General features: G+C 46.2%; 1 long non-coding RNA gene and 1 pseudogene across 1 annotated transcript; both read right to left on the bottom strand.

Moving 5' to 3' along the window:
* Nucleotides 1-17,746: 17,746 nt before the first annotated feature.
* On the bottom strand, nucleotides 17,747-24,961 carry LOC125515673 (uncharacterized). The gene is made up of 3 exons (XR_015603430.1): nucleotides 24,464-24,961; nucleotides 18,215-20,887; nucleotides 17,747-18,123 (listed from the first exon to the last, which is right to left on the bottom strand). It is a non-coding gene; the product is annotated as an uncharacterized LOC125515673 (long non-coding RNA).
* LOC147991462 (subtilisin-like protease 4 pseudogene) lies at nucleotides 20,894-23,350 on the bottom strand (annotated as a pseudogene).
* Nucleotides 24,962-27,576: the final 2,615 nt, after the last annotated feature.

Genomic DNA, 27,576 nt, shown 5'->3' on the forward strand with positions numbered 1-27,576 from the left:
AGATCGTCAGGTAATTGCCTATGCTTCACGGCAATTACACCCACATGAGGAAAATTATCCCACACATGATCTAGAGCTTGCAGCTGTAGTCCATGCACTTAAAACTTGGCGACATTACCTTCTCGGTAATCGTTGCCAGATCTTCACCGATCACCAAAGTTTGAAATATATCTTCACCCAACCAGATTTGAATCTCAGGCAAAGACGTTGGGTTGAGTTGATCTTGGATTACGACTTAGGAATAACTTACACCCCGGGCAAAGCCAATGTCATGGCTGATGCGCTAAGTCGTAAGTCCTATTGTAACAACCTGATGTTACAACAAAGTCAACCATTTCTCCATGAGGAATTTCGTAAGCTAAATCTTCACATTGTTCCTCAAGGATTCCTATCCACCCTGGTGGCGAAACCTACCCTTATGGATCAAATCATAACCGCCCAGCGGTATGATAAGGGCATATCCTGGATTAAGGAAAACATCGCTAGCGGAGTTGCTAAATGTTTCTCCATGGATGAGCGAGGTGCTGTCTTCTTCGAGAACCGTTTGGTGGTTCCCAAGAAACAACATCTGCGCCAGTTGATCCTTAAGGAAGCTCATGAATCCCCTCTCACCATTCATCCCGGTAGTACTAAAATGTATCAAGACCTATGCCAGAGGTTTTGGTGGACTAGGATGAAGAGAGAAATCGCTCAATACATTGCTAATTGCGACGTTTGTCGTTGTGTTAAAGCAGAGCATCAACGGCCTGCTGGCACCCTTCAACCTTTGGCTATTCCCGAGTGGAAATGGGATAAAATCAGTATGGATTTCATCACTGGGTTTCCCAGGACCAAGAGAGGGAATAATGCCATCTTCGTCGTGATCGACCGACTTTCCAAAGTAGCCCATTTCCTACCTGTTCATGAGAGTATCGCCGCTAGCCAGCTAGCCGATTTATACATCTCCCGAATAGTGTCTCTTCATGGTGTTCCATTGGAAATTAACTCAGACCGTGGGAGTCTCTTCACCTCTCGATTTTGGGAAAGTTTCCAAAATGCTATGGGAACTCGTCTCTCCTTTAGCACCGCCTTCCATCCTCAATCAAGCGGTCAAGTGGAACGAGTCAATCAAATTCTGGAAGATATGCTCTGAGCTTCTGTCATCTCGTTCGGAATGAGTTGGGAGAAATGCCTTCCATTCGCGGAGTTTGCTTATAACAATAGTTATCAAGCCATCTTAGGCAAGGCTCCTTTCGAAGTTCTCTATGGACGAAAATGTCGAACGCCTCTTAACTGGTCAGAAACCGGGGAAAGACAACTCTTTGGCCCGGATATGATTCAGGAAGCAGAAGAGTAGGTTCGTGTTATTCGTGAGGAATTGAAAACAGCCCAATCTCGTCAAAAGAGTCAATATGATCGTAAACATAAGCCTATGACTTATGAAGTCGACGAGAAGGCTTACCTTCGGGTTACTCCGTTAAAGGGAACCCATCGTTTTGGTATCAAAGGCAAATTGGCCCCTCGTTACATTGGACCCTTTCGCATTCTTGCCAAACGAGGAGAAGTTGCCTACCAATTGGAACTACCTCCGCATCTTTTCAGAGTTCACGATGTCTTCCACGTTTCACAACTCAGGCGTTGCTTCGCGGATCCTATCCGTGGAGTGGACCACGAAACGCTTGATCTACAAGATAACCTCTCATATCGGGAATATCCCGTTCGTATCCTTGATCAAGCCGAGCGTACCACTCGACGTCATAATATCAAGTTTCTCAAGGTTCAATGGTCACACCATTCCGAGAAGGAAGCCACTTGGGAAAGGGAGGATCGTCTTCGACTTGAGTACCCCACCTTCTTCCCGGAGGATCCTAAATCTTGGGACGATATTCTTTTGAGTGGGGGTGAGTTGTCACACCCTAGCTAGTTCAAGCATTAGAGTGTGCATCATGTTTAAATTTCTCTTAAATTTGAAATGGGGAAGGCAGAAACCCCCAACACCCCCCTGGAAACAACTAGGGTTTACTAAAATTATTTTCAATGAACCTGAAATGCCCTTCTAAAAAGTTCACCCTCTTTGTCTTGGGTTAGAACCTCTGGCAAAATTGGTGCACAATTTTCTAGGTCAACAGAAGGTCATTGAATTAAATCATAAGTATTTGAATTTGGGCATTTAAATGCTATAAAATAATTTAAATGCTTAAATAATTCTGGAAATAAATGTTTGCTGTTGGAAATAATCTAAACAGAGCCCACAATTATTTTCAGGATTTTTGGAAACGTTTTAGTATTTTAATTAAAGCCAAACAGTTGCAGTTAATTAGAAAAACAGAAACAAATAAAGAGAGAGAGAGAGAGGGAAGCCCACCCGGGCCTTACCTGTGCTGGCCCAGCCCACCTGGCTCGGCCCAGCCTACTGGCTCTGCCAGTCGTCGTCCTCCTCGCGCCAGAAGGACGCGGAGCGCGTGGCCGGCGCCCGCGGCCACACGCCGGCCACCTCCTGCTTCCGCCGACGCCTGGAGACGCCTAGGGGTGCCACGCGACCCCCACGTCCCCCTCTCATCCTTGCTCACTCTCCCCTCATCTCCCTCACCTCTCCCGCACCATGGCCGATGAGCTTGTCGCCGTCTCACCGCCATAGTCGCGTTCTCCGTCACCCCCTCGCCTCTCTGACCTGTCCAGAAGCTCCGCCGCGACGCCCTCGCCCTCCCCATCGAGCCACGCTTCGCCGGAGGCCCTGCATCGCCACTATCGCGTCGTCTTCAACCTCGGTACCCGCCGGACGCCGTTCATCGATTCGCCTCGCTCCGATCGCCCCCGAGCCCACCGAGCTGCTCATCGACCTCCCTGTGAGCTCCGCCGCCTTTCCCCTCTTCTTTCCCACGCGTTTCCACCCTCTAGGCCATAGTTCCACCATGGACGAAGCTCGTCTCCGCTCGAGCTCGTCGCCGGCGTCGCTCCGGCGACCATTTGGTCCTCCCATGCTGTGCAACATGCTTGCCGCATCGCGTAGTGCCTCGCTAGCGCTTCAGTTTCTGTGTTTGCACGCCGCAGCCCACTCCCCGCACATGGCCGAACTCCGACCGCCGCCTTGGAGCTCGCCGTCTTCGTCTCCGGCCACCGTAGGCCCGGCCACCACCACCACTAGATGCGCGACTGCAAGAGCTCTCCAATGAGCCCAAGAACGGCCTCGCCCATGCCCTGTGGGCGTTTTCCGAGCTGCGCCACCGTCTCGGGCCTCGCCGGCGTCGAGTCGCCGGCGAGTTTGACCCAGTTTGACTCCTAGGTGGGCCCAGGTAGACCCCCCTGAGTCTATGACAAGTGGGGCCGGTCTGCCAACTACTTTAGGATTAGTTTTAATTAATTTTAATTAAATCAGTCACTGACATGTGGGCCCAGGCCCCACTGACAGCTAATTAGTGTTAATCTAATCCTGTTAACTAGCTGAGAGGCTGACAGAAGGGGCCCACCAGTCAGGTTTGACCTGGGCTGGCGCCTTTGACATGCTGAGGTCAGCATGACGCAATGTTGACGCAGTAATGCATTTTCTGGATTTATTTTTATTCACGAAATTCCAGAAAATAGTTAAAACTTCTAAAAATCATAGAAAATCAACCATAGCTCCAAATGCAAAGATTTATATATGAAAAATGATCAGAAAAATTCAATCTATCCATCTGTAATGGTTTCATGCATGACAAAACAAGTTTACCTTGCTGTTTAAGCAGAATAAGGAAATGCACTATTAAGGCCATGTTTAATGAGCTAATATTTGAATCTTTGATTCAAATGAGTTCATTCCTTTCTGTTATAGCTTGCATTAGGCCAAGACACATTCATATTGCCATGTCATAGCATGCATCATATTCTTGCATATCGTCATGTGTTGATTGTGTTCCGATGTGTTCTCGTGGTAGGTTCTGCTTTCGAGGATATTCACGAGTATCCAACTGAAGGGCAGTATCCCACTACCACTCCATCAGGCAAGCAACCATTGATCATTCCGATACAACCCATGTTCTCGCTTCTGCTCTTGTTTACTGCATTAAGACATCACGTTTCAATCTGCTGTGTGCTACGGTAGTTGAACCCTTATCCTCTGCATGACCTGTCATTGCCACAGTAACTAGATGAAACCCACTAGCATGTGTAGGAGTTGATTGAGCCATGTATGTGATTCCTACCTTGCTATGCCTGCTATGCTTAGAGTTGTGTCAGGTCTGGTTCATCTGGGTGATGGGCTAGAGTGAAATGCTTATGTCGGTAATGTGAGGGATGTGTTGAACATGTTTTGGTAAAGGTATCGATGAGAGGCCATGTAGGAGTACATGGTGGGTTGTTTCATTGAGGCCGTCCCTAAGAACTGAGATCTGTATGTGTGATTTAAGATTCAGCTACTACCATGCATTGGGATCCTTAATTGACCCTCTCGGCTTCTTAACCACCCTAGTACTCTGTCCAGGAGTTGCAAATAGTTTCTGGTGTTTGTAGGTTATGTGTTGGCGGCCGTGCATAGCGCTGACCCTAGGGGTGGGCTATGTTGCGGTAGATACACCATGGCCGGGTATGCGGGGCGCCCGTTTGGCGTCTCGGGACCCTGTTCACATCGTTCGGGGCCGTATGTGGAAACCTCGGCCGGACTCCCTGCGGATGGAACCTGGATAGGCGATAAACCTGGACTAGAGACTTAAGTGTTAGGTAGGCCGTGGCCGACACCCTCGCTGGGCTTCCGCTTGAAGGTTGCCGAGTACATGTCGTGTAAACGGCGGTAAGTGGTGAAAGCGTGTATGAAGAAGTACACCCCTGCAGGGTATAAAACTATTCGAATAGCCGCGTCCGCGGTAAAGGACTACTTGGTTGCCTATACAGTTCATAGACAAGTTAATGGATACTAATAAAAGACTCAAGATAAGTGTGAGTACCGAGGATGGCCCTCTCGTAGGATGACGAGGGAGGATCCACGGTGGAGTATTGTGTTGGTGAGTAGTGGACTCGTGTGCGAAAACTATTTTACTGGTGAAGTTTCGTAGGATAGCTTAGCCAAGAGTCAAAGCTGGCTTGCTGCATTAACCCCACCGCCTTCTTGAGAATAAGCATGTATAGTAGGTTCTGATGTAAGACTTGCTGAGTACCTTTGCACTCATGTTTGCTTAATTACTGTTTTCAGATGACAACACTGCCCCCTCCGATGGGTTTTATGTAGACCTTGACGTCGACGAGTGACTAGCCACCCAGGTGGTGATCCTGGCCATGGAGGGCCCTATGTAGATAGACAGGCTTCGAGAAGCCTTCTTTCTTTCTAGAGTCTGTACTCAGACTAGTTGCTTCCGCATGTGCTTGTATGATTGTATGACTTGAGTGTCGGGTCATGTGACCCCTATCTGTATGAACATGTTATGTATGGCTCCCTGGAGCCTTGAAATAAAGTACTTGAGTTGTAGAGTTTTGTTGTGATGCCATGTTGTATGTACTCATATCGGGCATACTGTGTGTATGATTGAAATGCTTGGTATGAGTGGGATCCGACAATCTAGTTGTTTATCCTTGGCAGCCTTTCTTATGGGGAAATGTAGTCTAGTGTTCCTCGAGCCATAGTAGTCCGCTACAGCCCGGTTCACCGGAGTCCTGCTAGCCTAGCACTACTGTTCAGGACACTTGACTGGCCGGCATGTGTTTCACTTTGTTCCTATGTCTGCCCCTTCGGGGAAATGTCACGCTGTGACTTCCGGAGTCCTGCCTAGCCTGCTACAGCCCGGGTTCCCCGGAGTCCTGTTAGCCCAGTGCTACAGCCCAGAATCAATCGCTGATGACCGACATGCTCGATGTGATTCATGTATGCCTGTCTCCATAGGTCTGTGCCGCTTTGGGTTCATGACTAGCCATGTCGGCCCGGGTTCTCTGTCATATGGATGCTAGCGACACTATCATATATGTGAGCCAAAAGGCGCAAACGGTCCCGGGCCATGGTAAGGCGACACCCGTGGGATACCGTGCGTGAGGCCGCAAAGTGATATGAGGTGTTACCGGCTAGATCGATGTGACTTGGAATCGGGGTCCTGACAGAGCATGTGCGTAATACTTTGCTTTGATAACTTCTAGATTTTTGCAATAAGTATATGAGTTCTTTATGACTAATGTTGAGTCCATGGATCATACGCACTCCCACCCTTCCACCCTTGCTAGCCTCTCTAATACCACGCAACTTTCACCGGTATCATACACCTACCATATACCTTCCTCAAAACAGCCACCATACCTACCTAAGATGGCATTTCCATAGCCATTCCGAGATATATTGCCATGCAACTTTCCACCATCTAGTTCATCATGACACATCCATCATTGTCATATTGCTTAGCATGATCATGTAGTTGACATAGTATTTGTGGCAAAGCCACCGTTCATATTCTTTCATACTTGTCACTCTTGATTCATTGCATATCCCGGTACACCGCTGGGGGCATTCATATAGAGTCATACTTTGTTTAGTATCGAGTTGTAATCATTGAGTTGTAAATAAATAGAAGTGTGATGATCATCATTCAATAGAGCATTGTCCCAAATAAAAAAAGAAAGGCCAAAGAAAAAAAAGAAGGCCCAAAAAAAGGGCAATGCTACTATCCTTTTTTCCACAATTGTGCTTCAAAGTAGCACCATGTTCTTCATATAGAGAGTCTCATATGTTGTCACTTTCATATACTAGTGGGAATTTTACGTTATAGAATTTGGCTTGTATTTTCCAATGATGGGCTTCCTCAAATTTCCCTAGGTCTTCGTGAGCAAGTAAGTTGGATGCACACCCACTAGTTTCTTTTGTTGAGCTTTCATACATTTATAGCTCTAGTGCATCCGTTGCATGGCAATCCCTACTCACTCACATTGATATCTATTGATGGGCATCTCCATAGCCCGTTGATACGCCTAGTTGATGTGAGACTATCTTCTCCTTTTTGTCTTCTCCACAACCACCATTCTATTCCACCTATAGTGTTATATCCATGGCTCACGCTCATGTATTGCGTGAAGATTGAAAAGGTTTTGAAAAAGTTAGAGTATGAAACAATTGCTTGGCTTGTCATCGGGATTGTGCATGATTTAGATACTTTGTGTGGGGAAGATGGAGCATAGCCATACTATATGATTTTGTAGGGATAACTTTCTTTGGCCATGTTATTTTGAGAAGACATAATTGCTTTGTTAGTATGCTTGAAGTGTTATTATTTTCTATGTCAATATAAACTTTTGTCTTGAATCTTTCTAATCTGAATATTCATACCACAATTAAGAAGATTTGCATTGAAATTATGCCAAGTAGCACTCCGCATCAAAAATTCTCTTTTATCATTTACCTACTCGAGGACGAGCAGGAATTAAGCTTGGGGATGCCTGATACGTCTCCAACGTATCTATAATTTTTGATTGCTCCATGCTATATTATCTACTGTTTTGGACTATATTGGGCTTTATTTTCCACTTTTATATTATTTTTGGGACTAACCTATTAACCGGAGGCCCAGCCCAGAAATGCTGTTTTTTGCCTATTTCAGTGTTTCGGATAAACAGAATATCAAACGGAGTCCAAACGGAATAAAATCATCGGGAACGTGATTTTATCACCGAAACGTGATCCCGGAGACTTGGACCCTACTGCAAGGGATCAAAGAGGAGGTCACAAGGGTGGGGGGCGCCCCCCCCCCTAGGGCGCGCCCCCTGCCTCATGGGTCCCTCGGTGCTCCACCAACGTACTCCTTCCTCCTATATATACACACGTACCCCCAAACGATCAGAACAGGAGCCAAAACCTAATTCCACCACCGCAACTTTCTGTATCCACGAGATCCCATCTTGGGGCCTGTTCTGGAGCTCCGCCGGAAGAGGGCCGTCATCACGGAGGGCTTCTACATCATCCTAGCCCCTCCGATGAAGTGTGAGTAGTTTACCTCAGACCTTTGGGTCCATAGTTAGTAGCTAGATGGCTTCTTCTCTCTCTTTGAATCTCAATACAAAGTTCTCCCCCTCTCTTGTGGAGATCTATTCGATGTAATCTTTTTTTTGCGGTGTGTTTGTTGAGACCAATGAATTGTGGGTTTATGATCAAGTCTATCTATGAATAATATTTGAATCTTCTCTGAATTCTTTTATGTATGATTGGTTATCTTTGCAAGTCTCTTCGAATTATCCGTTTGGTTTGGCCAACTAGATTGGTAGTTCTTGCCATGGGAGAAGAGCTTAGCTTTGGGTTCGATCTTGCGGTGTCCTTACCCAGTGCTAGAAGGGGCAGCAAGGCACGTATTGTATCGTTGCCATCAAGGATAACAAGATGGGGTTTATTTCATATTGCATGAATTTATCTCTCTACATCATGTCATCTTGCTTAAGGCGTTACTCTGTTTTTAACTTAATACTCTAGATGCATGCTGGATAGCAGTCGATGAGTGGAGTAATAGTAGTAGATGCAGAATTGTTTGGATCTACTTGTCACGGACGTGATGCCTATATACATGATCATGCCTAGATATTCTCATAACTATGCTCATTTTTGTCAGTTGCTCAATAGTAATTTGTTCACCCACCGTAGAATACTTATGCTCTTGAGAGAAGCCACTAGTGAAACCTATGGCCCCCGGGTCTATTCTCATCATATCAATCTCCATTACTTTAATATTGCTTTGCTTTTTACTTTGCCTTTACTTTTTACTTTGCATCTTTATACCAAAAATACCAAAAAAATATTATATCTATCAGATCTCACTCTCGTAAGTGACCGTGAAGGGCTTGACAACCCCTAATCGCGTTGCTTGCAAGTAGCTATTGCTTTGTGCAGGTACGAGGGACTTGAGCGTGGGCTCCTACTGGATTGATACCTTGATTCTCAAAAACTGAGGGAAATACTTACGCTACTCTGCTGCATCATCCCTTTCTCTTTGGGGAAAACCAACGCAAGCTCAAGACGTAGCACACACCCACTTAGTTTCCAGTTTGAGATTTCATACACTTATAGCTCTAGTGCATCCGTTGCATGGCAATCCCTACTCCTCGCATTGACATCAATTGAGGGGCATCTCCATAGTCCGTTGATTAGCCGCGTCGATGTGAGACTTTCTTCCTTTTTTGTCTTTTCCACATAACCTCCATCATCATACTCTATTCCACCCATAGTGCTATGTCCATGGCTTGCGCTCATGTATTGCGTGAGGGTTGAAAAAGCTGAAGTGCATTAAAAAGTATGAACCAATTGCTCGTCTTGTCATCGGGGTTGTGCATGATTTGAATGCTTTGTGTGGTGAAGATGGAGCATAGCCAGACTATATGATTTTGTAGGGATGAGCTTTCTTTGGCTATGTTATTTTGATAAGACATAATTGCTTGGTTAGTATGCTTGAAGTATTATTGTCTTAATGTCAAATGATAGACTATTTCTTTGAATCACTCGTATCTTAATATTCATGCCATGATTAGATATATGATCAAGATTATGCTACGTAGCATTCCACATCAAAAAATATCTTTTTTATCATTTACCTACTCGAGGACGAGCAGGAATTAAGCTTGGGGATGCTGATACGTCTCCATCATACCTATAATTTTTTATTGTTCCATGCCAATATTATACAACTTTCATATACTTTTGGCAACTTTTTATACTATTTTTTGGGACTAACATATTGATCCAGTGCCTAATGCCAGTTCCTATTTGTTGTATGTTTTTTGTTTTGCAGTAAATCCATATCAAAAGGAGTCCAAACGGGATAAAAACTGACAAAGATTTTTTTAGAATATATGTGATTTTTGGGAAGAAAAAACAACGCGAGACGATGCCCGAGGGGGCCACGAGGCAGGGGGCGCGCCCCAGGGGGTCAGGCGCACCCTGGGCCCTCGTGGCCACCCCGTAAGGCGGTTTATGCCCTTCTTTTGTCGCAAGAAAGCTAATATCTGGATAGAGACCGTGTTAAAATTTCAGCCCAATCGGAGTTACGGATCTCTGGGAATATAAGAAATGGTGAAAGGGCATAATCTGAGAACGCAGAAACAGAGAGAGACAGAGAGACAGAGAGATAGAGACCGTGTAGGGATTGAGACCACGGACCAGAGGGGAAACCCTTATCCCATCTAGGGAGAAGGTCAAGGAAGAAGAAGGAGGAGGGGGCTCTCTCCCCCTCTCTTCCGGTGGCGCCGGAACGCCGCCGGGGGCCATCATCATCACCGCAATCTACACCAACACCTACGTCATCTTCACCAACATCTCCATCACCTTCGCCCCTCTATCTACAGCGGTCCACTCTCCCGCAACCCGTTGTACCCTCTACTCGAACATGGTGCTTTATGCTTCATATTATTATCCAATGATGTGTTGCCATCCTATGATGTCTGAGTAAATTTTCGTTGTCCTATCGGTGGTTGATGAATTGCTATGATTGGTTTAATTTGCTTGTGGTTATGTTGCTGTCCTTTGGTGCCCATCATATGAGCACGCGCGTGGATCACACCATAGGGTTAGTTGTATGTTGATAGGACTATGTATTGGAGGGCAAGAGTGACATAAACTTCAACCTAGCATAGAAATTGATGCATACGGGACTGAAGGGGGGCCATTTTATCTTAATGCTATGGTTGGGTTTTACCTTAATGAATGCTAGTAGTTGCAGATGCTTGCTAATAGTTCCAATCATAAGTGCATAGAATTCCAAGTCAGGGATGACATGCTAGTAGTGGCCTTTCCCACATAAAACTTGCTATCAGTCTAATAAAGTAGTCAATTGCTTAGGGACAATTTCGCAACTCCTACCACCACTTTTCCACACTCGCTATACTAACTTTATTACTTCATTATCTGAACAGCCCCTACTTTTTATTTACGTGCTCTTTATTATCTTGCAAACCTATCCAAAAACACCTAAAAAGTACTTCTAGTTTTATACTTGTTCTAGGTAAAGCGAACGTTAAGCGTGCATAGAGTTGTATCGGTGGTCGATAGAACTTGAGGGAATATTTGTTCTACCTTTAGCTCCTCGTTGGGTTCGACACTCTTACTTATCGAAAGAGGCTACAATTGACCCCCTATACTTGTGGGTTATCACACATCATAATAAGCCTTGCAAGCAATGTAACTAATGAGTTAGTTGCGGTATGATGTATTACGGAATGAGTAAAGAGACTTGCCGGTAACAAGATTGAACTAGGTATGAAGATACCGACGATGGAATCTCGGGTAAGTAACATACCGATGATAAAGGGAATAACGTATGTTGTCATTACGGTTCGACTGATAAAGATCTTCATAGAACATGCAGGAGCCAATATGAGCATCCAGGTTCCGCTATTGGTTATTGACCTGAGAGGTGTCTTGGTCATGTCTACATAGTTCTCGAACCCGTAGGGTTCGCATGCTTAATATTCGATGACGATTTTGTATTATATGAGTTATGTGTTTTGGTAACCGAATGTTGTTCGGGGTACCGAATGAGATCACGGGCATGAAGAGGAGTCTCGAAGTGGTCGAGAGGTAAAGATTGATATATAGGACGATGGTATTCGGACACCGGAAGTGTTCCGAGGGTACCGGGTACATATCGGGTCACCGGAAAGGGGTTCCACGCACCCCCGACAAAGATATGGGCCTGATGGGCCAAGAGGGGAAACGCAGTAGCTAGCAGGGGCTGCTGCGCCCCCCTTATGGGCCACACCAGAGGGGAAAGGAAAAAGGGGAAGAGAGAAGGAAGGGGAGGGATTCGGCCTTCCCCTTCCTTCCCTCCTCCCTCCTCTTTCCTTCCCCCTCTAGTGAAAAAGGAAAGGGGCGAATTGGGGAGGAACCCCAAGTATGATTCGGCCTACTTGGGGCGCCCCCCTGGCTGATCCCTCTCCCTGCCACCTATATATATGAGGGGGAGGCGCCTAGAACGCACACCAATATCTGTTAGCCGTGTGCGGCGCCTCCCTCCATAGATTACACCCTCGGTCATATTCTCGTAGTGCTTAGGTGAAGCCCTGCGCGGATCACATCACCATCACCACGTCATCGTGCTGATGGAACTCATCTACTTCCTCGACACTTTGATGGATCAGGAATTCGAGGGACGTCATCACGCTGAACGTGTGCAGAACTCGGAGGTGCCGTACGTTCGGTGCTTGATCGGTTAGAACGAGAAGAAGTTCGACTACATCAACCGCGTTGTCAAACGCTTCCGCTTTCAGTCTACGAGGGTACGTAGACACACTCTCCCCCTCTCGTTGCTATGCATCTCCTAGATAGATCTTGCGTGAGCATAGGATTTTTTTTTTTGAAATTGCATGCTACGTTTCCCAACACCTCGTGCTCCTTTTGGAGCTTTCCACTGCCAATCTGCTCCGTCCCACCTCCTGCCTTCCCATGTTTCTCGCAATCCGCGTTCGCCACCAATCGTGTGCGTCACGAGGGCAAGGAAGCAGAGAGAGGAAGAGGAGGCGACGGGTGCGGCGGGCGACACTAGGAAGAGGAGGAGGAGGCGTGTGAGGGGAGAGGAGGAGACGAAGACGTGTGCCTGCCTTCGTTGGGAAGTAAACAACCAATCGTTGCATTTCTCTCTTGTCTTTTTTTCCCTCGACCTGAACAGAAGCCTTGATGGCGTGGCTAGCGCGAGGGCTCACCCTTTGCGGGTAGCTTATTTTGTTGATGGCTCAGAACCAAATATGGTGAGTGGTGTTCTTGCAACAAGGATGTTGAGCCCGAGTGCTAATATATTTGGTTGAGGACGCGTGGGCTGAAAATGCTGGGACTACGGATGAGAATGTCATGGCAGTGGGAGATGGACGAACACCAACCAGGGTGTTTTTTTATGGGGGGATATGCCCCCTCCCTCATGCATGACACCACCATATATTTCTTCAATAGTTTTTTTACCGCTAAGTGCATTTACATCATGCGTCTCGGGCCATGACCACGATAGGGGCACAATAGTTGAGATTGCTCCAGCGCACACCTGCCATGTACAACATATGTGTCCTTCGTGGGTGTGCATCATCACACATATTAGACATATTAGCTGGGTTAGAAGAAGCTACTATAAAGGATGGGGTTTATGTGCTCTCACTCTCCCTCGCCAAGTTTACAATGTCAACTTTAGTGGTAACCCGGTCGCGATTGGTGGACCAGCGTTGTCGTGGCTGCGGCTGGGAATAATGGACACGAGTCATTTCTTGCCAATTCTTTACCATGATTTGCTCACAGACGCAACTGGCTCAGTGGACCGAAGCTTTGAGGTTGTTGTGTAGTTTGGGAACGGTAATTACATCAACGGGGAAGCTTGTAACCAGATTTCAAACTCAAGCTCCAAGTCATTTCCTCTTTATTGGAATAAACGTTGACGCGGTGGCATCATGAGTGTCGGGGCGGCTGGCGTAGTGCTGATCACATGAAAGCTAATGGATGCCTAGCTCTACTAATCATGAATGTATGGTTAATCTAGGATTATGGCGGCTTGCCCGCTCCCCCATATTATGTTAGGGGCGGGGAGGACATATGCCCCCTCACTCATGTACGACACCACCATATATTTTTCAATAGTTATTTACTATTGAATGCATGTACATCATGTGTCTCGGCCCATGACCTCGGCACAACTGTAAGGAGACACCATTTGCACAATTGCAAGAAGGGTAACCCCGATGACATTGCTACTATGATGGTTGTGAGTTAATCAACTTGTTTTCTAATTTGTTATACTTTTCAGGCATTAGTGTTTTGTAATCAACCATACATGTTAGCAAATTGCTTGTGTAGAGAACCACCAAAGAAGAGGAGAAACACTACCCAAGTCATCCATTGTGTCAAGAGAGGATGAAGCACCGACGATCTCTATGTGTTTTCTACCAAGGTTAGCAATTCTACACCTACCATTGTGCCAAATGAAAACCGAGATTGATTTGTGCCAAATGAAAACTGAGTTCGATTTGTATGTATTGACCTAATCCATAGCCAAAGGTTAGAGACTACAAATAAGAAAAAAAAAGGAGAAGGGGTAAAAGGTGAGCTTTGCAAGTTTTGAATATTGTGCATGGTTAATGTTGTTGTTTGCTCTAAAATTATTGCTACCATATATGGACAAATGTAGATCAAGAACCTGATCTAACAAACCCGAGCTCATTCTTAAGCCTATTTGTGTTCCTACGAAGCAAGCAGACTATGTTGTGAAGGTAAGGACCAAAAGGGAAAAGATAGCACTTGCTAAAAAAGATGAAAACATTCCTATGGTGCTATTTGACAACCCTGCAATAGGTGTGAGAAGTCAAGAAAACCTTGGACAACCCTACAATTAGCACAAGAAGCAAAAAAAGACTCGGCTTGTGAACATCATCTAATTTCTTTCAGTTAAAGTCACTTTTGTGCTGCTCATCTCAGGACATATGTGTGAACTTTGACTCATGCATGTGAATGATGCACATTACTAGCACGTGGTCTCTCCCCTCCATGTAGGAATCAATGGTAATATTTGGTCCAGTCATAGTAATTCATTACTAGCATTAGGTCTCTCTCCTCCATGTAAAAATCAATGGTAATATTAGGTCCAGTTATAATAATTGATTACTAGCATTAGGTATCCCCCTCCATGTAAAAGTCAATGATAATATTAGGTCTAGTTATAGTAATTCAAACATGAAGCACGGTAATCCACTTCTAAGCCCAGGCTCAGCTGCACCCGCCCTGACAAAAAAAATTAAAATAAATATTAGAAAAATTCAAAAAAATCCAAAAAAATTGTATGGTAGATAATTTGATTTATGAGGTTTGGTCCAATTTTCAAATCATTTGGACATCTTAGCAGCTCTCGAATTTGTCTTTACAGAAAAGATTGGAATTTTTTGAATTTATTTTGATTTTTTTGTGATTTTTTTCCTGGGCGGGTGCAGATGAGCCTGGGCACCGAAACACCACACTCACATGATGCATTACTATCATGGGGTTCTGCATTTACGTGAACATGATGCTTTACTTGGTAACACAAGTAATTTTATTGCCATATCCCGACCTGTTTTACTATCAATACTTATAGAGCGTAGTTGGTAACACAAATTATTCTATTACCATATCCTCAACCCGTATTACTACGGAAACGTAGTTGGTAACGTAAATTATTTTATTACCATATCCGACATGTTTTACTACCAACAATTAGGGAGGGTAGTTGGGAGACGTAGGTGAACCTATGGGACGGTAATAAAATAAATTGCATTACTATTTCTGCAGTTGGTTTTACCCTCATTCATTAACGAGTGAGGAGGCCTATTCATGCGGAGCAACCGCGCCTAATTAGGACCAGTGCGCAGGATAAGGAATTTTGCGCTCTCGCTCAGTTTAGCGCTACCGTGAGCTATTGTGAGCGTGCGCGCATTCTTGCTTAGCCTACGCTCCGGTCAGTCCTGATTCTTTTTCCACGTCGCGCGCCCTTCTGCCTAGTTAGTGCGTCGGGCTATTTAGCACGTACTTTCTTCATTTTTATTTAGTTCGCATATTAGATTTGACTGAAGTCAAACTTCGTAAAGTTTGACCAAGTTTATAGAAAACAATATAAACATTTACCATATTAAATCTATATGATGTGAAAGTACAGTTAATAATGAATCTAATGGTATTGATTTGTTATTGTATATATTAATATTTTTATTTAAAAACTTTGTTAAAGTTTACAAAGCTTGACTTTGACTAAATCTAATATGCGAACTAAATAAAAACGGAGGGAGTACTGATCAGTTGGCTCGAACTGGCGAGAGCGTAAGATAGGCCATAGGCCAGAATGCGCGCCGGCATAGTCTAGCAAGCCTGTGTGTGTGTGTGTGTCTTGCAGGAAACAATTTTTTTCTGAGTGTCAAACAGGAAACAAATTTAAAGATAATGTTAAATAAATAATTCTTTCTTACTTCTAAAGTTCTTTTACAGTACCCTTCAATGAATATAGGCCCTTCATTTATCTCAATCTAATGGATAGGATTGGTTGGTACTCCAATGTTAGCGTTTAGGAGTACCACCGCCAAAGTTGGGGAGTACCTTGATTTAAAGGGTAAATTGATAATCAATATATGGAAATCAAGGTGGAAATTACTCCCTCCGAACGGCAGTTACGGTAATTACAAGATTTGACTAGCATGCATCGTGAACCGGCTGGCGAGGGACCCGCCAGGAAATAAAGATGGATGCATCATCCGAAAGCTATGGCTCCTTTGCGATTTATAAATCAACACATGAGCACTCAAAAGAAACGAAACGTGATGCCAATATTCAACAATTTACAACATTCCAGTTTTCTATACAAGACGCCAAAGAACTAGGCTAGTAATTTTATCGCCTTCACTAGCGAAGTGAAGAACTAGATTCGGATACGACGGAGGATCGAAGGTCTCGCCGGCGGCCGACGCGCCATGTTTTCATGAGTGTGAAAGTAGGGGCGCGGACCAGGCGAAGAGAAGGCAGCCACGGCTATGCAAGATCAGGGAGGCCACGATTTGTGCTTGATCGGGAAATCAAAAGAAATTAGTTGGCCCAAAGAATTCATCAAGAGTACGCTTAGATGAAAGAGACAAAAAGACCAAAGTACCCTCTCACAGAAACGGTCAGATCTAGTTTGTATTCCCAGCCCTGCCTATGGAGTACCAGGGTACCCTAAAAAACCTCTACTTCTATGGTGGAACATGGTAGCAATACATGAACATTTATGAATGTATCATGTATGTATAAGTCTTACAAATGTTGTCTACAGTCCAACCATGATTGCATACCCTCCTTAAGACTAGGCCTGATTTTCTTGATTACCATAGCAAAATGTTACTTGAAGCTATTAATACAGTATTCTAGATTTCTTTGCTTGTGGTCAAATATTATACTATTTCTATGCTTCCATATGCTCCTACATGCAGTGATCACGCATTCTTTGAAACATTGAATTGGCATTCTATCTTTGGCTTCCATCAGCATATCAACTATGGCATTCCATTAAAACCAAGTGCAATCCAGAAGTTCTGACTAAGGGGTTCTTTGATTCAAAGGAATTTTATAGGATTTCTGAAGGATTGAAATCCTTAGTATTTTTTCCTATATTGGTCCTTTGATTCATAGGATTGGATCCCATAAGAATTTTTCCTATGAAATCTTTTGTACTACATTCAATAGGAAATTTAACATCCACTCCAACCTCTTTTTACAATTCCTTTGTTTTTCTCGTGGCATCAAACAATCATTGCTAATTCTATAGGATTCAAATGGGCATGCCACTCCAACCCTACACTTTTCCTATTCCTACGTTTTCAAAATCCTACGAATCAAAGAGGCCCTAAAGTCACATAAAAAGAAAAGGTGGATGTAATCTTCATTAGGTTCATCATCACACATAAACACATTTGTTATTCTCAACATAGAAATTCTTTCTGTTTAGTAGACCCCTTGTGTTCAATCTGTCTTAAAGGAGAAGCCAAAAAAATAAGAATATCTATTTAGAGAGACAGCTTGATTTCCATATCCAATGAAATGCATGTACAATAGCCATGCAGATTTTTAAAATTTTACCACATCCTTGTAAAGTTTAATAGTTTAACTTGAATATCAAAACCAGGCAATTGTAAAACAAAGCATTTGACGGCAGGAATGTCAAAAACCATTGTGTATAAACATCCTCAACATTTTTAAGAACAATTGATACCACAAACTGACTTGTGCACTTCACCATATATAACATATGCATCTGGTATGCTGCACATAATGAAAGCAACCGCCATGCTTAAATAAATTAAATTATATGCAAGAATATGAACAAGTTAATCAGCACAAATATGTTTGTACATTTCAGAAATACACCCTCAGCTATGATAATTTAATCCAGCCAGGATAACGCGTGTATATATACATGAGATAGTGCTTTGATTGCCAACAAGAATATTGTACTTTGGCAGAAAAGAACCATAAAAACAAATCCATGTAATCTTCAGCTTGTTTACTGTGCACTGAGTAGCTGATCAACTGATAAACCAGGCTGCTTCGAGAAGACAATAGCGCCGTCTACAGTGCCAACTTTGTACCTGAGCATATTGTCATCCGTGACGATCCTGCATGATCCCCGCGACTCGGAATGCATGCTGATGCCAAGATAGTGGATATGGTCTTGCACGCTATTTCCACTGACAGACCTGAATAGAAGAGCAATGTTAGGGTGAAAGAACATCAGCTGGCAAAGAGTTCACAAAGGACAGAATGTTAAAACGTGAGAGCGGAAAGGACCTGCTGCAAGTGGGTTCTTCACCAGAATCGTCACAGATTTGCTCGATCGGGTATACTAGGCTATCGAGCCCAGTATGGTGGCTAAAATCAGAAGCATGTCGTACTTTTCAGGATAGACAAAAACAGACGCTAGTACTACTTATGCTTGATGCCACTGTTCAGATATACAGAAGGTGTACTGTCCACACATGAACAAAGATAGTTACATCTGTCTCGTCTAAGATTTTTGTATTCAGAAGAACAGCACGGAAATCAAATTATACTATCACTGAGGTTCTTGATTCGCCCACACTTGCTGTCATTCCCAACAAAATATTAGCAACAACTAGTCTGTCAAATGTAAAGAGAGTTCAGGCTGAGAATTGTGCAGTAATTATGTAGTACTAGATAGGCAGTGCAGCTTGCCGCACCCCACCCACCCAGTCCAGTTTCATCCAGGCCGGTAGCATACACATGATGCAAAGGTAGAGTAACAACAAACACATAAAAGGAATTATTGAGACCATTGACTCAACATTAGGATTTCTCAAAGAAACATGAGGAAGCAAACAATTACTAATAGTAGTAGTTCAATTGATTACATCTTTTGAGCATGTCACTAAAAATGCAGTATGATATAACTAAAGACAGATATTCATGTGCCAGTTCAGCAAGAGGTAGACACACTGGCCATGCAGCTTCTGATAGTGACGATTCCTATTAGAGGTTCATATAATGTAGCATCAGACACCTAAAGCATCGTTGTTCATATACCAAAAGCAGGCCATAGTGGTTATCACAGCTAACTTATTTACACTGCTTTCATACTGCATAGTACAATAGTAAACTAAACCTACAAATCTGTAGCGACAACTGATCATTCGGCAGAAAATCCCTATCAATGGAAAAACTATGTTCAAACTGTTAGCAAAGAATTATGTAAATAATAGAAATGGATTTGTTATATCAATGGAGAGCATGCATAGCATGAAAAAAATGCACATCAGCAAACATAGCACATCAACTGCCATAAGTGAAAACTAAACCTACGGCTCTCTCCGTTGGGTTACTGTTTTTAACAGATCGAATAGTGTAAGCATAGTAGCTCAACCAATGAATGAAAGGATCATCTTGACCAAGGTATGGGATAACTTGCTTCAATCGATACCGGGGGCTTTTACCCTCTTTTTGGGAAAGAAAATAAAAGGTATATTTGCTCGAGGAGGAGGGATAAGAATAAAGATATTCACCTGGCCGCAGTTCCCCCCTTCCCACTGTCTCCACTTCTCTTTCCCAATTAAAAAAAACAAGAACCAAAGGAGATGGTAACCTGAGAGACCACCAATGCTGGCTGTCATGGGAGGGGGAGGAGCTGAGAAGCATGCCTAAAGAAGCAATTGCATCCAGAGTAGAGACAAAGCCAGCAAGCAAGAACAAAAAGGAGCAATTGCATCAAAGAAAGGTGTTTTTCTTCATGCCATCATTTTTCTTTTCTCACGTACAAGCACAAATCCCATGTCACCACAACGGTTTCATTAACGGAAAAAGCTGGCGACATGAAGAAAATAGTGAAATGCTTTAAGGCAAGTAAATACTTAGGACTTAACGACACCATCACCTCAGTTTTATAGCAGAAACCATTGAGGTGGGAATTTGAGTTAAACATCAGTATAAATTATGGGTTTAGGCCTAATATAAATGCTGGGTTTAAAGGCGAGAGTTGGGGATTTTGTCTCAGCACACAAGAGCATTTTAGGTCCCAGAAACCTCTAGATCAAGTAGAGGAGAGTTCAAGGTGTTCAGGAGTGATAGAGAACATCAACCTACAGTGATGTCCGAGCAGCTCTGTCGTGGCTGCATACTCGAGCTCCAGTGTGCCGTCCAGCGGCAACGCTGCGGCCACTATCTGCATTTCAAAAACCAGAGACCAAAATCAGGGAGATCAGAGTGTCAAGTGATGGGGAAAAATAGGGGAATAGCATCAGCAAAGATGAAGGATTTCAGATCCAGTAGCAAACATAAATCTTCACTCATGTAGCACCACTGAGGAGAGCGACCTGGACCTGGAGGCAGAAAGCAGAGGAGTTGAGGAAGAAGAGATCGTGTGTTGGCAAGGTCTAACTCGGTGCCTGGCTCCGGGTTGAGACAGGGGAGTGAGCTAACATGCACAACTAATAGTACAAGCTCTAAACTGACTCACTAATACATGTGCTTACAACACTAACTAATAGGTTTAAACTGTACAATTACTGCAACGATGTATTTTTCTTCTTAAAAGTCAAGACTCAATTTAGCTTCGGAACATATATACACGAACTGCAAAAGACAAAAAAGGACCAGAAAAGAAACACAGGGAGAAAAACCAATTTAGCTACGAGTATTCAGGCAAACCTCTCCTTTGTTCATGTAGATTGATGATGACCTTAATATCATCAAAATCTAATTTCAAAGCACCCGAAATAGTCATTAGTGCCCAACTGAACCTAAGCATTGAAAGGAACTAATGTAGAGGAAACAAAAAAAGAGCAAGTTTATCATCAATAGCTCATATCAGCAGAAAGTATATCATCAATAGCGCAGATAAAAAATCTGGAGGTAGCAATGGCATATACCCATATGAGGGAAAGGGTAGGTTTAGGTACCTGGATGGATTTTACACCTTAGAAGCAGCACCTCTCAATGGTGATCTACTACCTGCAGCAAACACTGTTGATAAGTTGGGAAAAGGAAAAATAATTCAGAAAAGAATTGTGACAGCAATGGATGCTAAACGTCCAAACATCAATTATTTTACAGGCATGGATACACTTCTAACTAAAAGACAGTCATTTCCCTAATTACAATATTACATGTGCGATTCTCCAACGTCATATGTCACACATGCTTTTCCTGATTACAACAGAGGAGAAGCCACGATCGGACTACGCACAACATGTTTTTTGGACACCCAGCTCAAACTTCCCTGCAAGGCCTTTGACCCGACACTGCGATGCCTGCTCACAGTAATGCTGAATGTTTTCTTTTGTCCAACCTTGGAGAAGACCAGCGTCTCTGGGTAGACTCGCACTGTGAGAGACTTGGGAACCTCCATCTTCAGTGTGTATACTGAATTTATTGGCCCCACATTTGTCACGGTTCTGTTCACCGTGAATGGCCTTGACCTGAGTGGCACTGTTATGGATGGGTAGTTCAACTGTGCCTCTGGTATCTTGGGAAGCATTTTGCAGGACAGCGTCGGGTCACGCGCAATGGTTGCCAAGCCTTGAGTTGCCAAGCCTTGATCACCGAGGAGAGCACATATGTAGCCAGCATATTCAGTGATGCTAAGGTCATACACAAGGCCCGAATCAATAGCTTTTATAGGATTGGCATGGCCAGCACCCATGGCATACGCGGTTGCCCTCTGATGCTGCTCGTCCAAGATCGGGCCACCAGCGCTGTCCGTGATATCAGCTGTGGTGAGGATGGCTGACTTGATAGCAGCAGCAGACCAATCAGGATGGGAGCTCTTGACAAGCGCAGCGATTCCACTGACATGTGGAGTCGACATGGATGTCCCTGATCTAATGTTGAATGGCCCAGATCCAAGAATGGTGAGTGGTGGCCATGCAGCAATGATGTTGAGCCCGGGTGCTAATATATCTGGCTTTAGCACACCGGGGCTGAACGTGCTGGGACCGCGGGATGAGAATGCCGCGACAGTGGGAGATGGACGGACACCAAGCACAGTGTTCTTGTATATGACTTTGGCACTGGCTTTGCTTGTTGCCCTTGCATACTCTATGATATCGTTGCCATCAGCCACGGTCACCTGCACAACATCACTGCCATAATCCTCCAGAAGGGTGGTGAAGCCAGCATCTTTCCTGTTGATCAGGACTATGCCAGCCGCCCCGGCACTCATGATGCCACTGATGTCAGACTGGTTGATTGCTGACCCTGTGTCATTCATTGGTCCTGTGTTATGGCAAATCACAATTTTGCCAGACACATTTCTTCCAGCCAATGATGACTTGCAGTGTTTGTTCCAATACAGAGGAGCAGAGTTGGAGCTTGAGTTCGCGGTCTGATTGAAAGCTTCCCCACTGATGTGCTCGCCGTTGCCAAGCTGCACAACGGTCTGGAAGCTTCGGTCCACCGAGCCAGCTGCAACTGTGAGCAACCATGGTGCAGAGTTGGCAATAAAGGACCTTGGCCTGTTGTTACCAGCTGCAGCCACGACAACAACACCCTTTGCTACCGCATTGAATGTGCCAATGGCAACCGGATCATCAGTGAAGTTGACATCAAAAAAGGGGCCGAGGGAGAGTGAAAGCACATCAACACCATCCTTGACGGCTTCATCTAACCCGGCAACTATGTCCGAGGATGCACACCCAAGAATTATGCACACCCTGTACATGGCCAAGTGTGCATGTGGAGCACTGTGCCCCTGCCGAGGCCGTGGGCTGAGGCATGACTGACGAAGTTCCCAGCTGCGGTGGACGAGGTATGTGTTCCATGCCCCGTGTCATCTCCGGAATCATATGCTCTGGGATTACGGAATTTGGCACCTATCAATTTGTTGTTGCAGCGTGCAGCGCCATGGCATGAGCCCTTCCACTTTGATGGGGGTGGCGGGATGCCGCTGTCATCAAAGGAAGGATGCTCTGCGTATATGCCGGTGTCCAGAACCCCGATTATGACTCCTTGGCCATAGTTGGTGTCCCTCCACAGCCCGGCATCTTTCTCCAGTCTGAGGAACTTCGGAGTGTGAGTGGTGCTGGGGTGCCAGAGATGGTCTGGAAACACTCGCAGAAACTCCTTCCTCTGGGACACCACGGCAAGGTCGTCTTCGGTGAGCCTCACGGCAAACCCCGTGAAGACCTCAGTGTAGGTATGGATGAGGCGTGGCTCATAGGAGCCGGCGAGAGGCGTTGGCAGGAAGGAATCCTGCCACCAGCGGTGGTCGTCCTCGCTGCCGGCTTCGACGGGTGGCCTCAGCAGCACAATGTATGTGCGATGGCCTGGAGAGAGGCCTGCACCTAGGTCGTCGCATACCGCAGGTGCAGGAACATGCAGGAGCATGAGGGTGAGCGAGAAAAGTGGGATCATGAGGTTGGCCAAGGATGCCATGGCTTGAGCTGAGGTGGTGGTGATGGAAGAAGCGAGAGGTAGAGAGGACGACGGGGCTGCTGGTGGTGGAAGCACGGCGCAGAGGAGCAAATGCTTCTTCCTCTTTCTCTTGGTGGTGGTGGTGGTGGAAGCACGGAGCAGAGGAGCAAATGCTTCTTCCTCTTTCTCTTGGTGGTGGTGGTGGTGGTGGAAGCACGGTGGAGAGCAGCAAATGCTTCTTCCTCTTTCGCTCACTCTACCTCGGTTGGTTTTGGGAGAGAAAGAAAGGGGGGGGGGGGAGCACAAGGCTTCGGGCCTCAACGTTAAATGCTGCGTGCTGAACCTTGCACGCACGCCTAGATGCTCCTGTGCCTATATGTGAGTCAAATCACATTGTTCTGTGCGGTTCCTCTTGGCAGGGAGACACACAAGTGATGCCCTGACACCCCTACATGGCGTAGGGAGACGCTCGTGTCGAGCTTGCGCTGGTCGAGAGAAAGCCTCCGCAAGAGAGAAAAGTTGAGCTTCCATCTATGGAAAAAGAGGAAGCTCCGCTCCTGGTGGGTGGTGGCGGAAGGAAGTGACCAAGGGGAGAGGACGACGCTACGTGTCGACTGTTGCGCTAGCGTGGTTTCAGTTTCAGCTAAATTAAAATCAAAATAGCGGGGCACTAGTCCCTGCAAAGCACACAAGGGCAAGGCTATCCTTCATAGACACTGGTGTGTGTCGAGCTTGCGCTGGTGGAGAGAAAGCCTCCAAACAAAGAAAGGTTCGACCGCATCAGCACGCAGCTTGCAGAGCTGATGGGGAAAATGGTGGAGGAGGGAACAGAGAAGTGACCCAAAGGGAGAGAGGACAGTGGCGGTGGTGGACTGGTGGTGGGTGCACTGCGAGAGAGAGAGAGAGAGAGAGGCTGAGCTTCCACGATTCCATCTACGGAAAAAGAGGAAGCTATGCTGCTGGTGGGTGGTGGTGAAAGTGGCCGAGAGGACGACGCTGCGTGTCGAGTGTTGCGCTAGCCTGATTTAAGTTTCAGTTGAATTGCAAATTAAAATAGCGGGGCGGGACAAGATGTTTAGCGGAGTTAAACCACAATTAGCGCTTTTTGATGGAAAATTCAGTAGTAAATCAAAGCATCCGGATTTGGAAAAGAGAGGAGGGAGGAGCTCAGCTTGCCTGGCGAATTGGCGATGGATGATCTGGACGAGGCCGGGACTCGCGCATCGTCGCCTTCGTGTTGCGGAAGCGGAAGCAGCCAGCGCCTCCTCGCCGCTGCACAATCCTTACTCCAGCAACTCGCCGGCGCTGCGCCTGCCGACCCCGTGCGCTCCGCCTCGGGCCCTCGGCGACGAAATCCTGCCGCGACCTCTCCGGGCCGGGGCGGCGCTCTGCGTCTTCCGCCCGCGGCTGCCTCGCACTTGCCGCCTCGGGCCCTCGGCGACGAACTCCTGCCGCGGCCTTCGGGCCGGGGCGCCGCCCTGCGTCTCCCGCCGCGGCTGCCTCGCACTTGCCCCCCACGCCTCCGACCCGCTACCTCCCTTCCGCCGCCTGCGGCGTTGAAGTCGCCGTCTCCGCCCATGACTCGGGCCTGGGTGGCTGGAGATTGTCACACCCGATGTGAACACATCATCGGTGGACTAGCGGTGTAAGGGGATGAGAAAAGAGTGGGCCAGCCCAGGGTGTTGTTGGGCCGTGTGTGTGGGTGAGGGGTATTTAGGGCTGTACCGTGACATATGAGTTAAGCATGAATGGAAATTGGATCTGAACCTTCTCATCCCCTCTTCGTCTAGCTCTCACGTAGTACTTCTCTGTTTTCTCCCCAATTCTTCCCCTGTGCGATCGATCCCTTTTCATAGGATTTCCGGTTGTCACAATTGGTATTTAGAGCCTCAATTTTTTTTCCTCCGCTGCCAGATTGGTGCCGCCACGCCCATATTCTCTTGGCCAATCGGTAAAATCCACTGCCTCACGTGCGATTTCACTCCGATGAGATCGCCTAAAATCCTGGGCAGAGTTTGATTTGCTCAGAGCAGGTGTCACAGCGTCGTCCAAGCCTTCCACCCAGACCCGACAGCTCATGGCTGCCGTAGGGGAGGAGACAGCGGGCCTCACGACCCTGATGAAGAAGCTTCTCTCCCGTTTTGAAGAAGAGAAAGTGCGCGCCGAGGTGCAGACCGCGTTCAACACCTAGGTGTCACGCGAGTTGCAGAGTTTGACCAAGCAAATCGGCCTTACCCAGGCAAAGGTGGACGATGTGCGCAAGGTGGCTTCCCCATCAGCCTCCTCCTCCCCTTTTCCTAACTTGCAAGTGGGTGATCCGTCTGTGGCAGTGTCGCAGACACCAGGTGCTCGCGAGGGGCCACAGCAGCCACCGCCAGCGACACTGCACAACCCCCGGCCGATCCACGCGCCGCACCACACCCGAGCGCGCTTCCAATCCCACAAGTCATCGGGCTGCCCCGCTCGCCAGGCTCGCCAATGACAGGCCACACATGTTGTTCCGGCCGGAGCAACCCGCGCTGGCAGCCCGCGCCTCACAACCAACTCCGCATGAGGAGTACTTTTCCAAGCCGTCGAAGCATCATTTTCCCCGATTTGATGGTGATGCTCCACGCATATGGTTGGACCGCTGCCTAGCATACTTCGAGTTGTACAGGGTATCGCTGCATAGTTGGGTCACAATAGCAGCGTTGTATGTGGAGGGTCATGCGGCACTGTGGCTTCGAGCATTTCGTCAAACAAATTCAGATAACACTTGGGATATGTTTAGGCATGCCATGGTGGAGGAATCTGGCCCAGAGGAGTTTGAGTCAACTATGCATAATCTTCTTCAGCTCTGTCAGACAGGAACAGTGGTGGAGTACCGCCAACAGTTTGAGGTACTTATGTACGATTTGATTGCTCTTAACGCGACCCCGAGCTCCAAGTTCTTCGTAACCCAGTTCCTACTAGGCCTTAAGGATGAACTACGCGCCGTTGTGCGCATTCAGGTGCCTACCAGTATTACTAGAGCGACAATGTTTGCTCTGATTCAAGAGGAGGAATTAGAGATTCAACATCCTCGACTTCGTCCATTATCTGTCAGTCGCCCACCTCCAGTGCACAGCCTGCCATCAGCATTTGGGCGACCTCCCCCAACATCAGCAGTGCCACCTGCCGCAGGGACAACACCACGCGCCATTCCTGCGCCCAAGCCAGCTCCGGATGATTTCGGACACGAACGTCAGCTCTGCGACTATAGACATCAACATGGCCTCTGTTTTCACTGCGGCGACAAGTACTCACGGGAGCACCAGTGCAAGCGATCGGCGCAGCTGCTGACACTTGAAGTGGGGGACTTTGGCGAAGTGCTTTTCAGATGATGTTGTGCAAGCGCTCGAGTTGCTCGATGAACCAGAACCTGCAAATGTTGCATGCTGCCTCTTATCCACTCACGCTGTCGAGGGTACAGAATCACCAGAAACTATTCGCCTGCGCGCCATCGTGGAAGACCAAACCATGCTGTTGCTTGCCGATTCAGGCAGCACTCACAGCTTCGTCAATGGTGCATTCTCTCAACGCATCAGCGCTTGTACCACGAGTATCCCTGCTAACACTGCCAGAGTCGCCAATGGACAGAACCTGGACTGTACAGCCATGGTACCGTAGCTGAAATGGGCTACACAGGGTCATGAATTTGCCACGGACATGCGTGTCTTGGATCTGGGTGGCTATGATGCAGTGCTGGGCGTGGACTGGCTCGGACAACACAGTCCTATGCAGTGTGATTGGAATCTGAAAACCATGAAATTCCCGCGACAGGGAACAACAGTACACCTAACAGGTGTCCATACCGACGAGCAACACTCTCTCACAGCCTTGGATGCGGCCAGTTTGTGGCAGATGCATGACACGAACGAGATCTCGGAAGCAGCCCTGCTGCAGATTCAGTTCACTCCAACAAGCAGTACATTCCTCGTGCGGTTCAACACATCTTGACAGAATTCAAGGACATTTTTGAGGAACCCACCCAACTTCCCCCTCACAGGCGGTATGATCATGCAATCACCTTAGAACCTAGAGCGTGATTGTCCAAGGTTTTCATTATTTATTGCCTTATGGACTGTTATTTTTCTTTATGATACAATTTTTATGCCTTTTCTCTCTTATTTTACAAGGTTTTCATGAAGAGGGAGAATGCCGGCAGCTGGAACTCTGGACCAGAAAGGAGCAAATCTGAGATACATATTCTGCATAGCTCCAAATGTCCTAAAACTTTACGAAGAATTATTTTGGAATAAAAAATAATG

The sequence above is a fragment of the Triticum urartu genome, chromosome 1A (genome assembly GCF_056163025.1).
Source record: "Triticum urartu cultivar PI428250 chromosome 1A, HENAU_Tu73, whole genome shotgun sequence".
Taxonomy (NCBI): domain Eukaryota; kingdom Viridiplantae; phylum Streptophyta; class Magnoliopsida; order Poales; family Poaceae; genus Triticum; species Triticum urartu.